This window comes from Mobula birostris, chromosome 20 (assembly GCF_030028105.1).
Source record: "Mobula birostris isolate sMobBir1 chromosome 20, sMobBir1.hap1, whole genome shotgun sequence".
In the NCBI taxonomy this organism is placed as follows: domain Eukaryota; kingdom Metazoa; phylum Chordata; class Chondrichthyes; order Myliobatiformes; family Myliobatidae; genus Mobula; species Mobula birostris.
In genome coordinates, this window is record NC_092389.1 from 46,708,122 (window position 1) to 46,734,638 (window position 26,517).

General features: G+C 43.3%; 2 long non-coding RNA genes across 2 annotated transcripts; both read left to right on the top strand.

The window, feature by feature from the left end:
* Nucleotides 1-1,634: 1,634 nt before the first annotated feature.
* On the top strand, nucleotides 1,635-15,377 carry LOC140212684 (uncharacterized). The gene is made up of 4 exons (XR_011889769.1): nucleotides 1,635-1,772; nucleotides 2,386-2,461; nucleotides 11,307-11,377; nucleotides 15,124-15,377. It is a non-coding gene; the product is annotated as an uncharacterized lncRNA (long non-coding RNA).
* Nucleotides 15,378-17,371: 1,994 nt separating this feature from the next.
* Nucleotides 17,372-26,251, top strand: LOC140212685 (uncharacterized). Its single transcript, XR_011889770.1, has 4 exons — nucleotides 17,372-17,453; nucleotides 21,681-21,966; nucleotides 25,022-25,191; nucleotides 26,050-26,251. It is a non-coding gene; the product is annotated as an uncharacterized lncRNA (long non-coding RNA).
* The last annotated feature ends 266 nt before the right edge of the window (nucleotides 26,252-26,517 follow it).

Genomic DNA, 26,517 nt, shown 5'->3' on the forward strand with positions numbered 1-26,517 from the left:
TTTCACCGCTTTCCAAATGTGCTGTTATCACATCTTTGATAACTGACTAGCATTTTCCCCACCACCGATGTTAGGCTAACCGGTCTATAATTCCCCGGTTTCTCTCTCCCTCTTTTTTTAAAAAGTGGGGTTACATTAGCCACCCTCCAATCCTCAGGAACTAGTCAGGAATCTAAAGAGTTTTGAAAAATTATCACTAATGCATCTACTATTTCTTGGGCTACTTCCTTAAGCACTCTGGGATGCAGACCATCTGGCCCTGGGGATTTATCTGCCTTTAATCCCTTCAATTTACCTAACACCACTTCCCTACTAACATGTATTTCGCTCAGTTCCTCCATCTCACTGGACCCTCTGTCCCCTACTATTTCTGGAAGATTATTTATGTCCTCCTTAGTGAAGACAGAACCAAAGTAATTATTCAATTGGTCTGCCATGTCCTTGCTCCCCAAAATCAATTCACCTGTTTCTGTCTGTAGGGGACCTACATTTGTCTTAACCAATCTTTTTCTTTTCACATATCTATAAAAGCTTTTACAGTCCGTTTTTATGTTCCCTGCCAGTTTTCTCTCATAATCTTTTTTCCCCTTCCTAATTAAGCCCTTTGTCCTCCTCTGCTGAGCTCTGAACTTCTCCCAGTCCTCAGGTGAGCCACTTTTTCTGGCTAATTTGTATGCTTCTTCTTTGGAATTGATACTATCCCTAATTTCCCTTGTCAGCCACGGGTGAACTACCTTCCTTGATTTATTCTTTTGCCAAACTGGGATGAACAATTGTTGTAGTTCATTCATGCGATCTTTAAATGCTTGCCATTGCATATCCACCGTCAACCCTTTAAGTGTCATTTGCCAGTCTATCTTAGCTAATTCACATCTCATACCTTATGATGTTGTGCAGAACTCCCCAATGGAACGACCATCCACTTCCACTGCTGTATTTGAACAGTTTCAGGCTCCACTCCTATGCCTAAACGTCAACGTGAAGATGACGAAGAGACCAGTGCTGATAATACAGCTCATGGTCAGGATGAGTCTTCAGAACATCAGTCAAAGAAATTGAAACTCACCCAGCGATCAGAAGAGCATGTACAGGAGATGGAAGAAAACACAGATGCAGACGACGAAATGCAGATCCAATCTGAGAACCCGGATTCACAGGACTCTATCACCCAGGTGGTTATTGAAGAATACCCACCTGTCAACTAATGGAAGATAATGAAGAGGCATCTCACCCTTTGGATTTAGACCCTCAACCATTAGAACATCAGCTAAGTACTCAGTATTCACGAAGTTCTCAAACACCAACTGAATACATTATTATTGAGAGTAATGAAGATCCAGACAATGAAGAGGACAATGATGATGATACTGGTATTGAGGATGGTGATGGTGTAGATAGTAATGAGGGTAGTCCTGAGGGAGAAGATAATTATGATGATGGCAATGTTGAGGCTGCTGATGGGACAGATCCTAGTACAGATGAACAAGCTAAAAAAGAAAGTTCTCAAGTTTCAGAGGATAATTCTGGAGGTGAAGGTTGTGTCACCACCACGGAATCCTGCACACCAGAAACTCCAAGACAGCAACAGGCAGTTGCTGAAAGACCAGCTTCACGAGCTTGATGCTCACCAAGGAGACCAGCACATCCTCTTCCACCAAGACTTACAATACAACCTCCAGCCCCAGAACTGGGACCACCTGCGCAGAGATTTCCACCAGCGAGGCGACCTTCATCAAGTCGAGGGGGAATTCAGCTTACTCCAGGCATTGGAGGTGTGCAGCAACATTTTTTATATATAATTTTTATTGAGTTTTCAAACATGATTACATGAAATAATAATATCTACGCTCTCCCCCTCCCTTAACCCTTCCCCCCCGATATATACCCCTACCTAAAAGAAAGAAAAGAAAAAGAAAAAAAAAGAAAGAAAGAAAGACTGACTGGATATTGAAAGGTCTCCACATGCTCCATGGGATTCAAAATAAATTTAATATATTTATTTGTTACTTTCCCCAAAGGCCCAACATCTTTATCATTGGAGCACCTAGATATGCCAACCTATCTTTCGTAAAAAAAAAAGACGCCAAATATTCAAAAATGTATCATATTTATCTCTTAAATTATAAGTAATTTTTTCAAGTGGAATACAGCTAAAAATATCATTATTCCAACGATCCATACTTAAATACGAATCCGATTTCCAAGTAACTGCTATAGCCTTCTTGGCTACTGCCAGTGCAATTTTTATAAATTCTTTCTGGTATTTATTCTATTTAAGTTTCAATTTTATCCCTTCAATGTCACCTAATAAAAATAATATCGGGTCATGTGGAAGTTGAGTTCCAGTAATTTGTTCCAATAAATCTCTTAAATTTATCCAAAAAGGTTGAATATTGGAACAGGACCAAGTAGAATGTAAAAAAAGTACCAATTTCTTGATTACACCGAGAACATTGATCAGGTAAGTTTGAAGTTAATCTATTTATTCTTTGCCGTATAATATATAATTGGTGTAAAAAATTATATTCTACTAATCTGAGTCGAACATTTATTGTATTTGTCATACTGTCAAGACAGTCTTGACCAATTTGTTTCATCAATATTAATACTCAAATCCATTTCCCACTTTTGTCTTGACTTGTGAATTCCTTGTTTAAGTGTCTGTTTTTGAATCAGATTATACATAAAAGAAATAATTTTTTAAATTTTTCCTTTTTGAATTAAAATTTCAATTTCATTAGGTTTCGGCAAAAACATTATTTGACCCAGTTGGTCTCTTAAATAAGCCCTTAATTAAGAGACGTCGGGCAGTGCAGCGCGGCAGATTTAAAAGGGCAGAAATCCTGCTTCGGGTTTGATTCGAAGAAGGAGTCTGAGAGTCTGAGTGGGAGTGCCGAGAAAGACATTTTTGAAATTTTCATTATTTTTTTTTTCTCCAACGGCGTTGTGAGAGGCGGGACTGCGCAGGCGTGTGACGTCGGGCTGTGCAGCGCGGCAGATTTAAAAGGAACAGAGCCTCATAGAGCGGGCAGCGTAGTTTGCAGGCGGCGGAGTGAGCAGGGAGCAGAGTGAAGACTTAAGGGCTTCGGCACAACGGGCTTAGGCGGAAACGGGCGAGGCGAGGAAGGTTTGGCATTCATTTTCTGTTGTTATTTGAGGAGAGGGGCAGTATGAGTGTGAGGGCAGTTTGCTGTTCTCGGTGTCGGATGTGGGAGACTCTGGAGTCTCCAAGCCTCCCGGACGTCTACATCTGCACCAAGTGCATCGAGATGCAGCTCCTAAGGGACCGCGTTACGGAACTGGAGCTGCAGCTGGATGACCTTCGTCTGGTCAGGGAGAGTGAGGAGTTGATAGAGAGGAGTTGCAGGCAGGTGGTCACGCCGGGGCCACGGGAGGCAGACAAGTGGGTCACGGTTAGGAGGGGGAAGGGGAAGAGTCAGGTAATAGGGAGTACACCGGTGGCTGTGCCCCTTAACAATAGGTACTCCTGTTTGAGTACTGTTGGTGGGGACAGCTTACCCGGGGGAAGCGACAGTGGCCGTGCCTCCGGCACAGAGTCTGGCCCTGTAGCTCAGAAGGGTAGGGCAATGAAGAGGAGGGCAGTTGTGATAGGGGACTCGATAGTAAGGGGGTCAGATAGGCGATTCTGTGGATGCAGTCCAGAGACCCGGATGGTAGTTTGCCTCCCTGGTGCCAGGGTCCGGGATACTTCTGATCGTGTCCAAGATATCCTGAAGTGGGAGGGTGAGGAGCCAGAGGTCGTGGTACATATAGGTACCAATGACATAGGTAGGAAAAGGGATGAGGTCCTGAAAGGAGAATATAGGGAGCTAGGAAGGGAGTTGAGAAAAAGGACTGCAAAGGTAGTAATCTCGGGATTACTGCCTGTGCCACGCGACAGTGAGAGTAGGAATGCGATGAGGTGGCGGATAAATGCGTGGCTGAGGGATTGGAGCAGGGGGCAGGGATTCAAGTTTTTGGATCATTGGGATCTCTTTTGGCACAGGCGTGACCTGTACAAAAAGGACGGGTTACACTTGACTCCTAGGGGGACCAATATCCTGGCAGGGAGATTAGCGAGGGCTACTGAGGTGACTTTAAACTAGAATGGTTGGGGGGTGGGAATCAAATTAAAGAGGCAAGGCGTGAGGAAGTTAGTTCACAACAGGGGGATGGGAACAAGTGCAGAGAGACAGAGGGGTGTAAAGTGAGGGTAGAAGCAAAAAGTACTAAGGAGAAAAGTAAAAGTGGCAGGCCGACAAATCCAGGGCAAGCATTAAAAAGGGCCACTTTTCAACATAATTGTATAAGGTCTAAGAGAGTTGTAAAAGAGCGCCTGAAGGCTTTGTGTGTCAATGCAAGGAGCATTCGTAATAAGGTGGATGAATTGAAAGTGCAGATTGCTATTAATGATTATGATATAGTTGGGATCACAGAGACATGGCTCCAGGGTGACCAAGGATGGGAGCTCAACGTTCAAGGATATTCAATATTCAGGAGGGATAGACATGAAGGAAGGAGAGGTGGGGTGGCGTTGCTGGTTAAAGAAGAGATTAACGCAATAGAAAGGAAGGACATAAGCCGGGAAGATGTGGAATCGATATGGGTAGAGCTGCGTAACCCTAAGGGGCAGAAGACGCTGGTGGGAGTTGTGTACAGGCCACCTAACAGTAGTAGTGAGGTCGGAGATGGTATGAAACAGGAAATTAGAAATGTGTGCAATAAAGGAACAGCAGTTATAATGGGTGACTTCAATCTACATGTAGATTGGGTGAACCAAATTGGTAAAGGTGCTGAGGAAGAGGATTTCTTGGAATGTATGCGGGATGGTTTTTTGAACCAACATGTCGAGGAACCAACTAGAGAGCAGGTTATTCTGGACTGGGTTTTGAGCAATGAGGAAGGGTTAATTCGCAATTTTGTCGTGAGAGGCCCCTTGGGTAAGAGTGACCATAATATGGTGGAATTCTTCATTAAGATGGAGAGTGACATCGTTAATTCAGAAACAAAGGTTCTGAACTTAAAGAGGGGTAACTTTGAAGGTATGAGACGTGAATTAGCTAAGATAGACTGGCAAATGACACTTAAAGGATTGACGCTGGATATGCAATGGCAAGCATTTAAAGGTTGCATGGATGAACTACAACAATTGTTCATCCCAGTTTGGCAAAAGAATAAATCAAGGAAGGTAGTGCACCCGTGGCTGACAAGAGAAATTAGGGATAGTATCAATTCCAAAGAAGAAGCATACAAATTAACCAGAGAAAGTGGCTCACCTGAGGACTGGGAGAAGTTCAGAGTTCAGCAGAGGAGGACAAAGGGCTTATTTAGGGAGGGGAAAAAAGATTATGAGAGAAAACTGGCAGGGAACATAAAACTGACTGTAAAAGCTTTTATAGATACGTGAAAAGGAAAAGACTGGTAAAGACAAATGTAGGTCCCCTAAAGACAGAAACAGGTGAATTGATTATGGGGAGCAAGGACATGGCAGACCAATTGAATAATTACTTTGGTTCTGTCTTCACTAAGGAGGACATAAATAATCTTCCAGAAATAGTAGGGGACAGAGGGTCCAGTGAGATGGAGGAACTGAGCGACATACATGTTAGTAGGGAAGTGGTGTTAGGTAAATTGAAGGGATTGAAGGCAGATAAATCCCCAGGGCCAGATGGTCTGCATCCCAGAGTGCTTAAGGAAGTAGCCCAAGAAATAGTAGATGCATTAGTGATAATTTTTCAAAACTCGTTAGATTCTGGACTGGTTCCTGAGGATTGGAGGGTGGCTAATGTAACCCCACTTTTTAAAAAAGGAGGGAGAGAGAAACCGGGGAACTATAGACCGGTTAGCCTAACGTCGGTGGTGGGGAAACTGCTGGAGTCAGTTATCAAAGATGTGATAACATCACATTTGGAAAGCGGTGAAATCATCGGACAAAGTCAGCATGGATTTGTGAAGGGAAAATCGTGTCTGACGAATCTCATAGAATTTTTTGTGGATGTAACTAGTAGAGTGGATAGGGGAGAACCAGTGGATGTGGTATATTTGGATTGTCAAAAGGCTTTTGACAAGGTCCCACACAGTAGATTAGTGTGCAAACTTAAAGCACATGGTATTGGGGGTAAGGTATTGATGTGGATGGAGAATTGGTTAGCAGACAGGAAGCAAAGAGTGGGAATAAACGGGACCTTTTCAGAATGGCAGGCGGTGACTAGTAGGGTACCGCAAGGCTCAGTGCTGGGACCCCAATTGTTTACAATATATATTAATGACTTGGATGAGGGAATTAAATGCAGCATCTCCAAGTTTGCGGATGACACGAAGCTGGGTGGCAGTGTTAGCTGTGAGGAGGATGCTAAGAGGATGCAGGGTGACTTGGATAGGTTGGGTGAGTGGGCAAATTCATGGCAGATGCAATTTAATGTGGATAAATGTGAAGTTATCCACTTTGGTGGCAAAAATAGGAAAACAGATTATTATCTGAATGGTGGCCGATTAGGAAAAGGGGAGGTGCAACGAGACCTGGGTGTCATTATACACCAGTCATTGAAAGTGGGCATGCAGGTACAGCAGGCGGTGAAAAAGGCGAATGGTTTGCTGGCATTTATAGCGAGAGGATTCGAGTACAGGAGCAGGGAGGTACTACTGCAGTTGTACAAGGCCTTGGTGAGACCACACCAGGAGTATTGTGTGCAGTTTTGGTCCCCTAATCTGAGGAAAGACATCCTTGCCATAGAGAGAGTACAAAGAAGGTTCACCAGATTGATTCCTGGGATGGCAGGACTTTCATATGAAGAAAGACTGGATGAACTGGGTTTGTACTCGCTGGAATTTAAAAGATTGAGGGGAGATCTGATTGAAACGCATAAAATCCTAAAGGGATCGGACAGGCTAGATGCAGGAAGATTGTTCCCGATGTTGGGGAAGTCCAGAACGAGGGGTCACAGTTTGAGGATAAAGGGGAAGCCTTTTAGGATCGAGATTAGGAAAAACTTCTTCACACAGAGAGTGGTGAATCTGTGGAATTCTCTGCCACGGGAAACAGTTGAGGCCAGTTCATTGGCTATATTTAAGAGGGAGTTAGATATGGCCCTTGTGGCTACGGGGATCGGGGCTATGGAGGGAAGGCTGGGGCGGGGTTCTGAGTTGGATGATCAGCCATGATCATAATAAATGGCGGTGCAGGCTTGAAGGGCCGAATGGCCTACTCCTGCACCTATTTTCTATGTTTCTATGTTAATTGAAGATAACAAAAGAGCGTGTTATTTGATATTTTATATTTATTCTTTAATTGTTCAAATGACATCAATATACCTCCTTCATAACAGTCTCCAATACATCTAATGCCTTTTTTGGTACCAATTATATAAAAGTTGATTATCCATTGTAAAAGGAATAAGTCCGTTTTGGATCAAAGGTCTTCTTGCTGGTAAAGATTTCTTCATTTCATCATCAACATTTATCTTATTCCATAGATCAATCAAATGTTTTAATATAGGAGATTTTTTCTTTTCCCGTAGCCATTTAGATTCCCATTTCTATATAAAATCTTCGGGTATATTTTCTCCTATCTTATCTAATTCTATTCTAATCCATGCCGGTTTTTGTTCGTCAAAGAAAGATGCAATAAATCTAAGTTGATTTGCTTTGTAATAATTCTTAAAATTTGGAAGTTGTAACCCTCCTAACTCAAATTTCCATGTCAATTTTTCCAATGATATTCTTGACATAGAAACATAGAAAATAGGTGCAGGAGTAGGCCATTCGGCCCTTCGAGCCTGCACCGCCATTTATTATGATCATGGCTGATCATCCAACTCAAAACCCCGCCCCAGCCTTCCCTCCATACCCCCTGATCCCCGTAGCCACAAGGGCCATATCTAACTCCCTCTTAAATATAGCCAATGTACTGGCCTCAACTGCTTCCTGTGGCAGAGAATTCCACAGATTCACCACTCTCTGAGTGAAGAAGTTTTTCTTAATCTCGGTCCTAAAAGGCTTCCCCTTTATCCTCAAACTGTGACCCCTTGTTCTGGACTTCCCCAACATCGGGAACAATCTTCCTGCATCTAGCCTGTCCAATCCCTTTAGGATTTTATACGTTTCAATCAGATCCCCCCTCAATCTTCTAAATTCCAACGAGTACAAGCCCAGTTCATCCAGTCTTTCTTCATATGAAAGTCCTGCCATCCCAGGAATCAATCTGGTGAACCTTCTTTGTACTCCCTCTATGGCAAGGATGTCATTCCTCAGATTAGGGGACCAAAACTGCACACAATACTCCAGGTGTGGTCTCACCAAGGCCTTGTACAACTGCAATAGTACCTCCCTGCTCCTGTACTCAAATCCTCTCGCTATAAATGCCAGCATACCATTCGCCTTTTTCACCGCCTGCTGTACCTGCATGCCCACTTTCAATGACTGGTGTATAATGACACCCAGGTCTCGTTGCACCTCCCCTTTTCCTAATCGGCCACCATTCAGATAATAATCTGTTTTCCTATTTTTGCTACCAAAGTGGATAACTTCACATTTATCCACATTAAATTGCATCTGCCATGAATTTGCCCACTCACCCAACCTATCCAAGTCACTCTGCATCCTCTTAGCATCCTCCTCACAGCTAACACTGCCACCCAGCTTCGTGTCATCCGCAAACTTGAGATGCTGCATTTAATTCCCTCATCCAAGTCATGAATATATATTGTAAACAACTGGGGTCCCAGCACTGAGCCTTGCGGTACCCCACTAGTCACCGCCTGCCATTCTGAAAAGGTCCCGTTTATTCCCACTCTTTGCTTCCTGTCTGCTAACCAATTCTCCATCCACATCAATACCTTACCCCCAATACCATGTGCTTTAAGTTTGCACACTAATCTCCTGTGTGGGACCTTGTCAAAAGCCTTTTGAAAATCCAAATATACCACATCCACTGGTTCTCCCCTATCCACTCTACTAGTTACATCCACAAAAAATTCTATGAGATTTGTCAGACATGATTTTCCCTGCACAAATCCATGCTGACTTTGTCCGATGATTTCACCGCTTTCCAAATGTGATGTTATCACATCTTTGATAACTGACTCCAGCAGTTTCCCCACCACCGACGTTAGGCTAACCGGCCTATAATTCCCTGGTTTCTCTCTCCCTCCTTTTTTTAAAAAGTGGGGTTACATTAGCCACCCTCTAATCCTCAGGAACTAGTCCAGAATCTAACGAGTTTTGAAAAATTATCACTAATGCATCCACTATTTCTTGGACATCTTACCTTTCCAAAGAAATTTCCTCACACATTTATTTAACTCTTGAAAAAATTCTGTGGCAGTTGTATTGGTAGTGTTTGAAATAAATACTATGATCTAGGAAATATATTCATTTTTGCAGCATTGACTCTACCCACTAATGTTATTGATAATATCATCCATCTTCTTGAATTTTTTTCAATAGTGGTAAATAATTCAATTTATATAAATTCTTTATATCATTATGAAGTCTTATTCCTAAATACGTTATACCATTTATCGGCCATCTAAATTGGGTAGCTAATCGACATTGACTTTTTTGAACCAACATGTCGAGGAACCAACTAGAGAGCAGGCTATTCTGGACTGGGTTTTGAGCAATGAGGACGGGTTAATTAGCAACCTTGTCGTGAGAGGCCCCTTGGGTAAGAGTGACCATAATATGGTGGAATTAAATGTGAAGTTATCCACTTATCCACTTTGGTGGCAAAAATAGGAAAACAGATTATTATCTGAATGGTGGCAGATTAGGAAAAGGGGAGGTGCAACGAGACCTGGGTGTCATTATACACCAGTCATTGAAAGTGGGCATGCAGGTACACCAGGCGGTGAAAAAGGCGAATGGTATGCTGGCATTTATAGCGAGAGGATTCGAGTACAGGATCAGGGAGGTACTACTGCAGTTGTACAAGGCCTTGGTGAGACCACACCTGGAGTATTGTGTGCAGTTTTGGTCCCCTAATCTGAGGAAAGACATCCTTGCCATAGAGAGAGTACAAAGAAGGTTCACCAGATTGATTCCTGAGATGGCAGGACTTTCATATGAAGAAAGACTGGATGAACTGGGCTTGTACTCGTTGGAATTTAGAAGATTGAGGGGGGATCTGATTGAAACGTATAAGATCCTAAAGGGATTGGACAGGCTAGATGCAGGAAGATTGTTCCTGATGTTGGGGAAGTCCAGAACGAGGGGCCACAGTTTGAGGATAGAGGGGAAGCCTTTTAGGACCGAGATTAGGAAAAACTTCTTCACACAGAGAGTGGTGAATCTGTGGAATTCTCTGCCACAGGAAACAGTTGAGGCCAGTTCATTGGCTATATTTAAGAGGGAGTTAGATATGGCCCTTGTGGCTACGGGGGTCAGGGGGTATGGAGGGAAGGCTGGAGCGGGGTTCTGAGTTGGATGATCAGCCATGATCATAATAAATGGCGGTGCAGGCTTGAAGGGCCGAATGGCCTACTCCTGCACCTATTTTCTATGTTTCTATAATCTCCTTGAGTAAGAGGTAAGATTTCACTTTTATCCCAATTACACTCTGATACTTTCCCATATTCTTCCAGTCCAGAAGGTAGTTTACGTAACAAATGCAGTGGGTTTGTTAAATAAATCAAAACATCATCAGCAAATAAATTAATCTTATATTCCTCCTGATTAACTCTAAAACCCTTAATATCTGAATCAATTCTAATTAGTTCTGCTAATGGTTCTCTTGCCAATACAAGTAAAGCAGGTGATAATGGTCAACATTGTCTAGTTGACCTTTTTAACTGGAATGGTGTTGAAATTTGACTATTTGTCACTACTTTAGCGTTAAGATTAGTGTTTAAGGTTTTAATCCAGTTTATAAAAGGTACTCCTAACCCATATTTTTCTAATACTTTAAATAAAAAATCCCATTCCAATCTATCAAGTGCTTTTTCTGCATCCAAGGCTACTACCATACTTATTTCTGCCTTTTTTTGTGCCAAATGAATTATACTAAGTAGCCGAGTTACATTATCTGCCAATTGTCTATTTTAATAACTCCTGTTTGATCCATATGTATTAATTTTGATAAATATTTAGATAATCAATTAGATAAAATTTTTGCTATTATTTTATAATCCGTGTTCAACAAAGAAATAGGCCTATATGATGCTGGTTTGAAAGGATCTCTACCTTTTTTTGCAATACTATTACAATCACTGTTGAGAAAGATTCTGGGAGTTTATGTATTTTTTCCACTTGACGTATTAACTCCATAAAAGGAGAAATTAATAAATCTTTAAACTTTTTATAAAATTCAGGCGGAAAACCATCCTCTCCTGGAGATTTATTACTTTGAAGTGATCCTAAAGCTTCTTCAACCTCTTTTAAGGTAAAAGGCATATCTAATCCTTTCTGTTCTTCCAAATTGAATTTTGGACGAGTTATTTGTGATAAAGATCTTTCTATCTCATTAACATCGTTTTGTGATTCCGATTGATATAATTCAGAGTAGAAACTTTTGAAGGTTTCATTAATTTCTAAAGGTTTATAGTTTTGTAATTTTATTTGCACTTGTTCTAATTGCATTTATCGTTTTGGAAGCCTGTTCTGTTTTCAACTGCCAAGCAAGAATTCTGTGTGATCTCTCACCTAACTCATAATACCTTTGCTTAGTTCTCATGATTTCTTTTTCTGTTCGATGTGCCTGAAGCGTGTATTATATTGTAACTTCTTATTGACAAGTTGTCTTGGTTTTTCTTCTATCATATGTCTTTGAGATTCTTTTTCTAATTTTGTAATCTCTTTTTCCAATTGATCTAATTTTACCATATATTCCTTCTTAATTTTAGACGTATAACTTATTATCTGACCCCTCAAATATGCTTTCGTCGCATCCCATAATACAAATTTATCATCAACTGAATGACAGTTTGTATCCAAAAAAAAAATTGGATCTGTTTTTTCATAAAATCACAAAAATCTTGACATTTTAATAATATTGAATTAAATCTCCATCTATAAGTTGCTTCTTCCTTTTCCGTCATTATTATTGTCATTAATAAAGCCATAGTCATACTTTATTGATCCCAGGGGGAACTTGGTTTTTGTTACAGTTGCACCATAAATAATAAATAGTAATAGAACCATAAATAGTTAAATAGTACTCTGTAAATTATGCCAGTAAATTATGAAATAAGTCCAGGACCAGCCTATCGGCACAGGGTGTCTAACCCTCCAAGGGAGGAGTTGAAAAGTTTGATGGCCACAGGCAGGAATGACTTCCTATGACGCTCTGTGCTGCATCTTGAAGGAATGAGTCTCTGGCTGAATGTACTCTTGTGCCCACCCAGTACATTATGTGGTGGATGGGAGACATTGACCAAGATGGCATGCAACTTAGACAGCATCCTCTTTTCAGACACCACCGTCAGAGAGTCCATTTCCATCCCCACAACATCACTGGCCTTATGAATAAGTTTGTTGATTCTGTTGGTGTCTGCTACTCTCAGCCTGCTGCCCCAGCACACAACAGCAAACATGATAGCACTGGCCACCACAGACTTGTAGAACATCCTCAGCATCGTCCGACAGACGTTAAAGGACCTCAGTCTCCTCAGGAAATAGAGACGGCTCTGACCCTTCTTGTAGACAGCCACAGTGTTCTTTGACCAGTCCAGTTTATTTGTCAATATGTATCCCCAGCTATTTCTAATCCTCCACCATGTCCACACTGACCCCCTGGATGGAAACAGGGGTCACCGGTACCTTAGCTCTCCTCAGGTCTACCACCAGCTCCGTAGTCTTTTTCACATTAAGCTGCAGATAATTCTGCTGACACCATGTGACAAAGTTTCCTACAGTAGCCCAGTACTCAGCCTCACCTCCCTTGCTGATGCATCCAGCTATGGCAGAGTAATCAGAAAACTTCTGAAGATGAGAAGACTCTGTGCAGTAGTTGAAGTCCGAGGTGTAAATGGTGAAGAGAAAGGGAGACAAGACAGTCCCCTGTGGAGCCCCAGTGCTGCTGATCACTCTGTCGGACACACTGTGTTGCAAGCACACGTACTGTGGTCTGCCAGTCAGGTAATCAAGAATCCATGACACCAGGGAAGCATCCACCTGCATCGCTGTCAGCTTCTCCCCCAGCAGAGCAGGGCGGATGGTGTTGAACGCACTGGAGAAGTCAAAAAACCTGACCCTCACAGCGCTCGCTGGCTTGTCCAGGTGGGCGTAGACACGGTTCAGCAGGTAGAAGATGGCATCCTCAACTCTTAGTCGGGGCTGGTAGGCAAACTGGAGGGGATCTAAGGAGAGCGATCTGACAATATTCTCACTTTATATTCCATATTTTTCACTCTGTCTTGAATATTCATTCATAATAGAAAAAGATCTATCCTTCAGTAAGTTTTATGTCTGTTAGAATAGAACAAATAGTCTCTTTCTTTGGGGTTAATTTTTCTCCATATATCAAGCAAATTTAAATCTTTTACCGATGATAAAGTTAGTTTTACTACTTCCGATTTTGTAACAGCCTTGGTTGATCTATCTAAGACTGGGTCTAGGTAAAAGTTAGTCTCCACCTATTAATATTTTATCATGTGCGTCAGCTAAATTCAAAAAAGCTTCTTGTATAAATTTTGCATCATTTTCATTTGGTGCATAAATATTGATGAGGGTCCATAATTTGGAAAAAAGTTGGCAGTGTATAATCATATATCTCCCCGCAGAATCAGTTATTACATTTTGTATTCTAATTGGTAACGTTTTATTGATCAATATTGCTACTCCCCTCACTTTTGAACTAAATGAAGCTGCAACAACACTTCCCACCCAGTCTCTCTTTAATTTCTGATGTTCTGTTTCTGTTGAGTGTGCTTCCTGCAAGAAGGCTATATCTACCTTCATTTTCTTAATGTGTGTTAAAATTCTGTTTCTTTTCACCGGTCCGTTAAGCCCATTAACCTTAAAACTCAAAAAATTCAATAAGTTAGTCATTATTCCTAACCAAATTACTCCAATCTAAAACATTACTTAACACCTCAACTCTCATAGTTTCTTGGGGAATCTCTTTAAACTTCACCATGTTGCTGTGTTCCCCCCCCCCCCCCATCATCCAGGCAAAAAGAAATAAAGGATAGATATGATATAAAAAGAAAAATAACAAAATGCCCCCCTACTAATGTTGTGAGTGAAAAAAACCCCCTCCATTTTGCGGGTCATGGCTGTCGCCACGATTGCACACATGAATCCCGTAGCGATTGGTCAGTATTTCTTCCAGCTCCCTGTAACAAAAAAAATTATAAATATATTAAAAGAAATTTAATGTCACTATTCCCAACTAATATTCCTCAAACTTTTACATTTCTTCCCCTCTATCACATATTTAATAATACATTTATATATTTTTCCACCTTTAAAAATCCACCAAGTGTATTCCCTGTCCCAGCCTTCATCTTTAATCCATCTCACTCCCCTAGATTTCTTCTTGTGTCTGGTGAATATTCAAAGATTCTGGCACAAACTCCTCCGCTTTCCGGTAATCATCAAAAAATCTTCTTTCTCCGCCAGGCAAAAAAATCTTCAAGGTTGCAGGATAGCACAGTATAAATTGATAACCATGATCGCATAGGACTTTTATCACTGGGTTGAACTTCTTCCTTCTCTTCATAACTTATGTCAGGGTAGAAAAAAATTTTGTTCCCTTCAATGGCCCTTTTCTATTCTTGGCAGCTTGGGCAGCCACCTGTAGATTCCTTTCTTTGCCTTGAAATCTCAAACAATTTATTAAAATTGATCGCGGATTTTGGTCATGTTGTGGTTTTGCCTACTTCTTTACGCATGCGCAATTCCCGCTTCGTCTTCCCAGGGACGGCTGCTGCCGCCATTGCCCCCTGTTCTTCAACGCCAGAGATAAAATGTGTCTCCTCCGAAGGAGATCCAACCTGAGCCCGAGGTTCCATCGCTGTAATAGGCCCTTTTTCCTTCCCATCTCGCGGGGACTTCAAAACCGCAGTTTTCCTCTGTTGCTGTTTACGAGGCATATCGTAAAATAGTCTTGACTAGTTTATAAGTAGTTCTTAAAAACTATTTATTAACTCTTCTTTGTTTAAACAGTACTTTGCTGCTTTTTTACAGGAGAGCTGGATTTACAGGTCTCAATCCCACGTCATCACGTGACGTCCCCCTGACATTTTGTTGATGAAGATGACAGAATGGTGCCCAGTACTTGTTGTGCCCCACCGATCAGATGGGTTTGCAGAAGCCATTCATTCTCCCCAGGTTGCAGGAGTACCTCAATTTAGGTTTGGACCACCCGAAGATAGGAATCAAACTGGTTGAAGTCAGTCTGATCTGGGGCAATTGGCCTCACAAGGAGGTTTAGCAATGTATGAAACACCAATTTATCTTGCTGCTGTTCACGAAGATGAATCTGGAGGCTGCAGTGTACCGAGCACACCGCTGCAAGTTCATGCACCAGTGACTGTTTTCAGTGAGGGACCACAAACAGATATAACTGAGCATGCCTCCCAGTCTGTTCCTATGGTTGCAACATGCACCAGCAATCTGTCCAGCACGGTTGAATCTGGAGGTGGTGATGATGACCCAGGACCCCAAGCCTCGAGGATCCCGCAGCCAAGCTCAAGACCCAAGTCCCCAGCCTCAAGCCATGTCATGTCCTTGCCCGGTTCCGGGGTCCGAGCCCGAGGCAAGACCCAGGTTCTGGGTCCTTGTCCAGTCTCGGGCTCGGAGTCCAAGCCTAGTCCATGGTTCCTAGTCCTAGTCCCGCTTTCCCTAGCCCAACTCTGCATTCTTGTCCCTGCTCCTTGCCTGAATCGTGTCACGTCCCTACTCTAGTCAAGTCCTGTTCCTTATACTCCAGTGTCTGTGTCTTGCATCTGGGTCTGTTCCCAGCACCCCCATTGTGACAGAAGGAGCAGATCAAGAAGGGCTTAGTTCAGCCGTTGTGTTAGAAATTGAAAGACCTCAGGAGGAAGAATCTGCCCAGCCTTCAGACGAAGCCGATATTCCATCCACTAGCCAGGATCCTCCTAGTTCAGCTGATGCTGCCATCACACAACCTAAACCTTTGTGAAGAGTACAGCTTTATTCACAGATGGGGAGAATTGCAGCTCAAGGGCAACAAATCATTAGCCGAAGAGGTATAAACATTTCAAAGGGAGGAAGAAGAGGCATAAACAGAGGAAATCGTAGCTGAAGAACAGGTACCTAGGTGAAGCGTATTGATCTCTAGTCATTGGTTTGGCTGCTTGCTAAATAAAACAAATTTTTGAACTTGCAAAAAAAAAAAAAAATCAGAGGTGCCAAGGGACTTGGGAGTTGTTGTGCAATACTCCCAGAATGTTACTTCACAGGTTGAGCGTGAGGTAAAGAAGGCAAACGCAATGTTGGCATTTATTTCAAGGGGAACAAAATATAAAAACAAGGAGGTAATGCTGAAGCTTTATAAGACACTAGTCAGGCTGCAGCTGGGGTGTTGTCAACAGTTTTGGGCCCCTTATCTCAGTAAGGACATATTGTCACTGGAGAGAGTCCAGAGGAGGTTCATGAGGATGAGTCTGGGAATGAAGGAGTTAACATATGAGGAGTGTTTGGCAGCTTTGGGCCTGTGCTCACTGGAATTTAGAAGAATGCGTGGGGATCTCATTGAAACCTACTGAATGTTGAAAGGACTAGATAGGGTGGATGTGGAGAAGATGTTTCCTCTAATAGAAGTATACAGAGGTACAGGGCATGGCATTAAAATTGACAGGCAACCTTTTAGATCAGAAGTAAAGAGGAATTTTTTCTAGCCAAAGTGTGAATCTGTGGAATGCGCTGCCACAGACTGTGGTGGAGGCCAAGTCTGTGGGTATATTTAAAGCGGAAGTTGATAGATTCCTGATTGGTCAGGGAATCAGGGGATATAGTGAGAGGGCAGGTGTATGGGGTTGAATGGCATCCGAGATCAGCCATGATGAAATGGTGGAGTGGACTCGATGGGCTGAATGACCTAATTCTGCTCCTTTGTCTTATGGTCTTACGAAAGGGAATGTGACATATGGAGGCCAAACACAGCAGTTATGTATTGAAAAGCGGAGGGCCAGCACTTTCTGGGCATAAATGGTTGAGAAAATCCAACTAGACTGGCACTCAATTAAGGCTCTTACTGTGGCACCAAAAGGCAATGGCAGTATGTAGATAATAGTTAAATTAATTAAGTAGTGCAAAAAGAGGGGGAGAAAAGTAGTGAGCTCGTGTTCATGGTTTCATTGTCCATTCAGAAACCTGATGGCTGAGGGGAAGGAGCTGTTCCTGAATCGTTGAGTTTGTGTCTTCAGGTTCCTGTACCTCCTCCCTGACGGTTGAAATGAGAAGAGGGCATGCTCTGGGCGACGGGGGTCCTTAATGATGGATGCCGTCTTTTTGAGGCATCGCTCCTTGAAGATGTCCTGGATGCTGGGGAGGTGAGTGCTCATGATGGAGCTGACTGAGTTCACAACTTTCTGTAGCTCCTTTCGGTCCTGTGCAGTGCCCACCTCACCTCCATATCAGATGGCCATGCAGCCCATTAGAATGCTCTCCATGGTACATCTGTAGAGATTTTCCAGTGTCTTTGCAGACATACTAAATCACCTCAGCCTCCTCATGATATATAGCCGAAGTTGTGCCTTCTTTGTAACTGCATCAATATATTGGGCCCAGGATAGATCCTTAGAGATGTTGACACCCAGGAACTTGAAATCGCTCACCCTCTCCACTTCTGATCCCTCTATGAGGATTGACGTGTGATCCCTCGTCATACCCTTTGAGGTCTGTAATCAGTTCTTTGGTCTCACTGACGTTGAGTGCAAGGTCAGGTACACTTCCATTCCTATGTCAAAGAGCACCCCACCCCCCTCACTGTTAGACTCATGGGTGATTCTTGCCCCCGGTACTGCTACCTCTGGAACAGCCGAGTGTGTTGTCCCTACTGGGCATAAGGTTGGAACATTGAAGGGGTGGGAGAGGGCATTGTTAATATTGGTACAATGGCTTAGTATTAAAAATCACTGGTGGGAGTTGTCGATTGGCCACCGAATAATAACATTACAGTGGCACAGGCAATAAACAGAAATATCTCAGGCATGTAAGAATGGAACAGCAGTTATCATGGGGGACTAACTTGCACATAGATTGGGTGAATCAAGTTGCTCGAGACAGTCTTGAGGAGGACTGTGGTCCTGTGCAATGAGAAGGGTAAAATTAGTGATCTTGTAGTTAGGGATCCTCTTGGAAAGAGTGATTACAGTATGACTGAGTTTCCCATACAAATGGAGGGTGCAAAAGTTTGATCTAAAACCAGTGTATTATGTCTAAACAATGGAGACTATAATGGGATGACCAAGTGTAGTGTAGTCTGGGAACACAGGCTATATGGTGGGACTATTGAAGAGCAGTGGAAGACTTTCAAAGAGATTTTTCACGGTGCTCAATAAAAGTATATTCCAGTTAAAAGCAAGGACAGTAAGGTTGGGTAGAGCCAGTCTGAGATAACTATGGAAATTAAAGAAGGCGGCAAACTAAAAGCTTGTGAACAGAAAGCCTCCAAGAGTAGTGGGAAACTGGAAGACTGGGAAAACTTTAAAAAGCAACAAAGAACCATCAAGCAAGTAATAAAGAAAGGGAATAAAGAAAGAAAATAAACTATCACAAAATATAAAAATGGATAGTAAAAGTTTTTATAATTATATAAAGTGGAGGAGTGTGGCTAAAATGAACGTAGGTTCCTGGGAGGATGAGAAGTGGGAATTGATATTGGGTAACGAGGAACTAGCAGAAGCTTTGAATGACTATTTTGTGTTGGTCTTCACGGTGAAGGACATGTGTAACATGCCAAAGAGAGATGTTATGGAAGTGATGGGAGGTGAAGACCTCGATACAATAGCTATCATTAAAGAGGTAGTGCTGAGCAAACTTGAGGGGCTGAAGATACATAAGTCCTCTGGTCCTGATGGAATGCATCCCAGGGTACTGAAAGAGATGGCAGAAGTTATAGTGGAGGCTTTGGTGATAATTTACTAAAATTCTCTGGACCCTTCCAGGTTCTGGTGGATCAGAAGATGGCGAATGTCACGCCACTGTTCAAAGAATAATGTAGGCAAATGCAGGTAACTACAGGTCAGTTAGTTTAACATCTGTAGTTGGGAAAATGCTTGAAAGCTATCATTAAAGAAGAAATAGCAAGACATCTGGCAAGAAATGGACCCATCAGGCAGATTCAATTCTTTTTTTTCCCTGTACTGGTTTACGAGTTAATAAACAGCCAGTAGGTGGAGGTTGTGTCTCTCTCAGTCCATCAGGGTCAAGCATATTTAGCTTCCAACCCACAACACACACACCAAGTGCTGGAGGAACTCAGCAGGTCAGGCAGCAACTCTGGTGAGGAATAAGGAGTCGATGTTTCAAACCCAGACCCCCTCATCAGGACTGGAAAGGAACTGGGAAGAAGCCAGAATAAGACTGGGAGGTGGTGGGAGCGTGGAGGGAAGGAGTACAAGCTGGCAGGTGATAGGTGAGACCAGGCAAGGGGGAAGATGGATAAAGTTAGAAGCTGGAAGGGTTTAGGTCAGGGGTTCCCAATATTATAAAGCCACAAGATATGGGAGCAGAATTAGGCCATTAGTCTGCTCTGCATTTCATCATGGCTGATCCATTTTCCCTCTCAGCGCCAATCTCCTGCCTTCTCCCTTTATCCCTTCATGCCCTGACCAACCTCTGCCTTAAATATACAAAAATACTCGGCCTTCACAGCTGACTGTGGCAATAAACACCACAGATTCACCACTCTCTGGCTAAAGAACTTTCTTCTCATCTTCCTATTCATCTCTAAAAGGACACCTCGCTATTATGAGGCTGTCCTCTGGTCTTAGACTCCCTACCATGAGAAACATCCTCGCCACATTCACTCTGAGACCCCTTGCTTAATTGTACTGGTCCATGGCAAGTAAAAGGTTGGGAACCCCTGGGAGGGGTGGAAGAGTTAAAGGGCTGAAGAAGGAGGAATCTGATGGGAGAGGAGAGTGGACCATGGGAGAAAGGGAATTAGGAAGGGAAGAGGCTTAAGATGGGGATGTCTTCATTGAGTCCTCAACATCCAATCTGCTCTGGTACCACAGTATTTATGTGGGCTGTCCTGCTGAGACTCTGGACAATGGTGGCCCCTCCAGGACATTAACAGTTGGGTCTTTTCCACCTATCACTTTCCAGCTTCTTACTTCATCCCGCTCCCCCACCCACCTGGCTCCACACATAATCTTCCAGCGTGTCCTCCTTCCCTTCTCCCCACCTTTTTTATTCTGGTTTCTTCCCCCTTCCCTTTCCAGTCCTGATGTAGGGTCTTGGCCCGTAAATGTCAACTGTTTATTCATTTCCATAGATGCTGACTGACTTGCTGATTTCCTCCAGTATTTTGTGTGTAGAATCTCATTTGTCTTTGTCGTTATCTACATTACTCACAGCTAGCTTTCTGTGACCACCCCCCCCCCCAGCTCTCCCTGTACAGTAACATTCTGTGATGTCGCTCTCTCTCTCTCTGTTTAAAGGATATTTTACTTTCTTACACCTTTCACCATCATCATTATGTGTCATGCCATATGATGTGGGCAATCATGGTCCTTGGCACTGTGGGCAATGGCAAACCTCTTCTGGGGCAGTGTCTTTACAAGACGGGTGACCCTAGACATTATGAATTCTCTTCAGACACTGTCTGCTTGGCGTCCGTGGTCGTATAACCAGGACTTGTGATATGCACCGGCTGTTCATAGAACCAACCACCACCTGCTTCCGTGGTTTGATGTGACCCTGATCGGGAGTGCTAAGCAGGTGCTATTCCTTGCCCAAGGGTGACCTGCAGACTAGTGGAGGGAAGGAGCACCTTACACCTCCCTTGGTAGAGATGTATCTCCACCCCACCCCCCAACTACACCTTTAACCACACATTATAGTCCAGCTCCCCTGTGGCGTTTACCCTTCAGGGAAATATCTGAAATAATGCACACAAAATGCTGGAGGAACTCAGCAGGCCAGGCGACAGTGAATTCTAAATCACGACTGTCTATGTTAAAAAGAAATTACTTCACTGCCCCTCTGACCCAGGCCTAGGCTGAGTCCAGACTGAACAAGAGGCCTGAGCGGAAACCCAGGAACTGGAATCTCAGTAACCAAAGTGAAGAGATTTATGGCAACTTAAGAATTATCCTCAATCTCTTTCCTCCAGTTATGGACCCTCCTGCCGCTGAAAGCAGTTTCTTTTGACCCACCCTCCATTATTTGATTGCCTGTAATAAATCTGCCTTTATCACCTGTCTGAAAGGGGAGTAGCACTGGGGCTTCTCACATCTCACCGCATTAAATGGTCCCCTCTCCCTGGGCTGCTCACTGACCTGTTACGGTATCAGGGATGGCATTATTAGAGTCATGTTATTCTATAATATCATGAAAATAAACCTTTGACTACATCGTGTTCTTGTCACTGGTGCCATTGCCATGGATTCTTCTGCACGCCTCTCTGAGTCTCTGAGGCGAAACTGAATGGTATTCTGAGCGTCACAAGGTCAGGAAGTTCATCTGACACTGGCTGCCAAGACTGTTTTTTACTGAGTGTTTTAAAATGCCAGCTGTTTTCAAAGTTTTTTTTCTTCTGTCTCCTTCAGACCAGCCAAGTGATAGGAATTGTCTCCAGCCCAAGCCAGCGAGCAGGCAGCTGGGAGGGGAAGAATGTGGGCCACAGCTGTGAATTGTCTCCAGTCAGAGCAGATGATGAGCCAGAGCTGGTTGCCGTGGAGCCTCTATCAACAGGAAGCTCAAGGCCTTGAGCAACAGCAGGTCCAAGGCCTAGAATTTGAAGGCAGATTACAAAGATAATGGCAATATTCTTAGCAGCGTGGAGAAACAGAGGGTTCTTGGGATCCAGGTCCATAGATCTCTTGAAGTTACCACGTAAGTTGTTAAGGTGGTTAAGAAGGCATATGTTGTGCTCACCTTCATTAGGTAGGGGATTGAGTTCAAGAGGCGCGAGGTAATGTTGCAGCTCTAACAAAACCCTAGTTAGACTACACTTGGGGAGTATTGTGTTCAGTTCCAGTCACCTCATTACAGGAAGGATGTGGAAGCTTTAGGTGAGGTGCAGAGGAGATTTACCAGGATGCTGCCTGAACTAGAGGACATGTCTGGTGAAGGTAGGTTTTGCCAGCTGAGGCTTTTCTCTTTGGAGCGAAGGAGGATGAGGGGTGACTTGATGGAAGTGTATAAGACTATAAGAAGCACAGATCAACTGGATAGCCAGAGTTTTCTTCCCAGGCAGAAATGGCAAATGCCAGGAGGCATAATTTCAGGCCATTGGAGGGAAGTATAGAGGGGATGGTAGAGGCAGAGAGTAGTGGGTGCATGGAACGCCCTGTCATGGGTGGTGCTAAAGGCAGATACATTAGGGGCATTCAAGAAATGTTGAGACGAACACATGATGATGGAAAAATAGAGGGTTAAGTAGGAGAGAAGGGTTAGATTGATCTTAAAGTAGGTTAAAAGTTGGTAGTCATGGACCTGGAACACATCCTACACAACCTCACATGGACCCCAGAACACATCCTACACAACCTCTCATGGACCCAAAACACATCCTACACAACCTCTCATGGACCTAGAACACATCCTACACAACCTCTCATGGACCTAGAACACATCCTACACAACCTCTCATAGACCTAGAACACATCCTACACAACCTCTCGTGCACCTAGAACACATCCTACACAACCTCTCATGGACCTAGAACACATCCTACACAACCTCACATGGACCCCAGAACACATCCTACACAACCTCTCATGGACCCAGAACACATCCTGTGCAACCTCTCATGGACCTAGAACACATCCTACACAACCTCTCATGAACCTAGAACACATCCTACACAACCTCTCATGGACCTAGAACACATCCTACACAATCTCTCATGGATCCAGAACACACCCTACACAACCTCTCGTTCACCTAGAACACATCCTACACAACCTTTCCTGGACCAAGAACACATCCTACACAACCTCTCATGGACCCAAAACACATCCTACACAACCTCACATGGACCTAGAACACATCCTACACAACCTCTCATAGACCTAGAACACATCCTACACAACCTCTCATGCACCTAGAACACATCCTACACAACCTCTCATGGACCCAGAACACATCCTGTGCAACCTCTCATGGACCTAGAACACATCCTACACAACCTCTCATGGACCTAGAACACATCCTACACAACCTCTCATGGACCTAGAACACATCCTACACAATCTCTCATGGATCCAGAACACATCCTACACAACCTCTCATGGTCCTAGAACACATCCTACGCAACCTCTCATGGATCCAGAACACATCCTACAGAACCTCTCATGGACCCCAGAACACATCCTACACAACCTCTCATGGACCCAGAACACATCCTACACAACCTCTCATGGACCTAGAACACAACCTACACAACCGCTCATGGACCTAGAACACATCCGACACAACCTCTCATGGACCTAGAACACATCCTACACAATCTCTCATGGATCCAGAACACATCCTACACAACCTCTCATGGACCCCAGAACACATCCTACACAACCTCTCATGGACCTAGAACACAACCTACACAACCTCTCATAGTCCCAGAACACATCCGACACAACCTCTCATGGACCTAGAACACATCCTACACAACCTCTGATGGACCGAGAACACATCTTGCACAGCCTCTCATGGACCCAGAACACATCCTGTGCAACCTCTCATGGACCTAGAACACATCCTACACAACCTCTCATGGACCTAGAACACATCCTACACAATCTCTCATGGATCCAGAACACATCTTGCACAGCCTCTCATGGACACCAGAACACATCCTACACAACCTCTCGTAGTCCTAGAACACATCCACACCACCAGGTTCAGGGACAGTTATTACCCCTCGACCATCAGGAAGGAGGTACAGGAGCCTCAGGAGCCTCAGGACCCACACCACCAGGTTCAGGGACAGTTATTACCCCTCAACCAGAGGTGCAGTGCTGCCGGATCTCACTGGAGTGCCACTCCGGCACCTCTGTAAAAAATGTCAAAATATGCAAGCGGGGAACTTAACAGTGGCCGCTATATTTGATTGGAAAGAGGCTCCTTTTCTCTTTGTGTTGATAGGAAAAAGAGTAATTTAGTGAGCAATGAACGAGATGAAATACATTTCCAACCCTCCCAAATGGTTGCTCTCCTCCGGTTAACATTTCTCACTTCCAAAATATGATATTTTCTATTCGTATAGATGTGATTATAATTTCTGTAAAGATTCAAGCTTCTTTCACTTTTCATATATTTAAAGACTAAACAGGATCTGTATTGGTCTAACCATGTAATACCCGGTGTGTGAGGATATTGTGAGTATCCACACACGCAGGTACACTTCCTGTCCAACCATTTCTGCAAGAGAAACGGTATGAGGCAGAGTTGCCAACCTACCGCTTTTGATACTAATATTCACCAATATTCGTGGCTTTACCAATAGTTCATCAGATGTTCTTTTTTCATACTTGATTCCAATATAGGTGGCTGAAGGTGTAAAAAACTTATTTGCTTTATTTCTGTTATTTTTATACCTGCTTAGGAACACTGCTCAACACTACAGGCCCTGCTGTCTGCTTTGACTCAGTTGTATAAGTAAGGCGACATCTGTGGTGGTCACGAATACAAAAGTAAATTTTTCTCACTAACAGTGAGGCTTCTGAGCAAACAATGTTACTTTACTTGCTTGATAATTATATTTTATGATAATTAGTGTGTACAACCATGCAATACTTTGTCATATTATTAAATTAAGTATTATATGTTTTATTGTACCAGTTATACATTGAAATGTAGTGATAGGCTATAATCTTGTTAATGTCGTAACTATCACTGTATTTCTGTGGAGCTCGGGAATTCATGTATTTCTTTTATCTTGGTTTAGTGCCTGACATTATAAGAAGCCCTATTCACATATATGTCACAGCCAATTTGAATACCTGCTCAAGGCGAGTGAAGAGGACAGACAAGTGCAGGAGCGGTCGGCGGATACCGGAATTCGACAGTTCGGAGGTTGTTGGAGGTTCGGAGGTCGTTCGTGGACGGATCGGGGAGGTGTGAGCTCCAACGACTCAATTTGGTGCACAAATCTGACAAATTTACTGAGTGGCACCTTTGTTTTTTTTTGTGTCCACTAACCACACCACCAAAAAGAGTTATAAAGTGTAACTTAACTGTACATTGTGTATTGACTGATATTTTACAGTGTGGGCTTGTATCGGGGTGCATTACATAGCACCTATGCAAACGTGAGTACACAGTTTGGTAGGGCCTCCGGCAGTTCCCCTAGACGGACGTGAGTTGATCGAGCCGAGCGTTACATATCTATCTAGCTAGGGTGCCTGAGACTTCTGCACACGGCCCTGTAGTTGTCAACATGGAGCGGAGATCGAGTTTGTAAATCTGGCAGGAGCAAAGAATGTTGGGAATGTCGAGGGTGGTGCACCGCGGGAGGGGTGTGGGTCAGGTGGCAGAGGAGGAGTGCCAGTGCACTTGGATGGTGTGGTTGCAGACACACCCAGCCCTGAGACACCAGGCAAGGCCATTTGATTCCAAACAATTGGTTTATTGATCATTACAGATGTCTCTCTGGTGCTTCCCACTCACTGCCTCTCCCTTCCCCTATTCCCAACCATGATCCCCCCCTCTCCCAGTCCACAATAGAGACCCACATCAGAATCAGATTGATCATCACTCACATACATAATGAAATCTGTATTTTTTTGCAGCAGCAGTATAGTGTAATGCATAAAATTACTACAGTGCTGTCCAAAAGTCTTTGGCACGCTATTTGTATATATGTTTGTGTGTGTGTGTCTGCCCCTAAGAATTTGGCACAATACTGTACATACTTCGATAGAAAATTTTTCAAAGTTCCAAGTTCAAAGTAAATTTTCACTTTTCATCTTGCAGGTGGTAACAGTCCACGTTGGCAATGATCTGCAGAAAACCGCTTCAGCCGTTCCTAGGCGATGCAACGCCTCTACAGTGCACTGATGCCCCTGTCCACTTGCGCTCCAGACTCTTCCGTCTTGGACATGATACAACGCTGCTTAAATTTGAGAAGGAATCATTTTATATCTTACTGATCTACTGAGTGAAAATTTTAGTCCTTAACCTCCTGCTTTTTGTAAATGTATCTCTTTCCAAAATGTATTAAATATACTTAAAGCTTGTAAACCACTGTCATGTTGCATCAGTCCTTTTGCCTCCCCCGTAGATAACGTGTTGATGATATTTTACCTGTATGGTTGAGGGAGGGAGAGACAGCGGTGGGAATATTGACACTTAGAAACAAAGAAAATCTACAGCACAATACAGGCCCTTTGGCCCACAAAGCTGTGCTGGACATGTCCCTACGTTAGAAATTACACAGGGTTA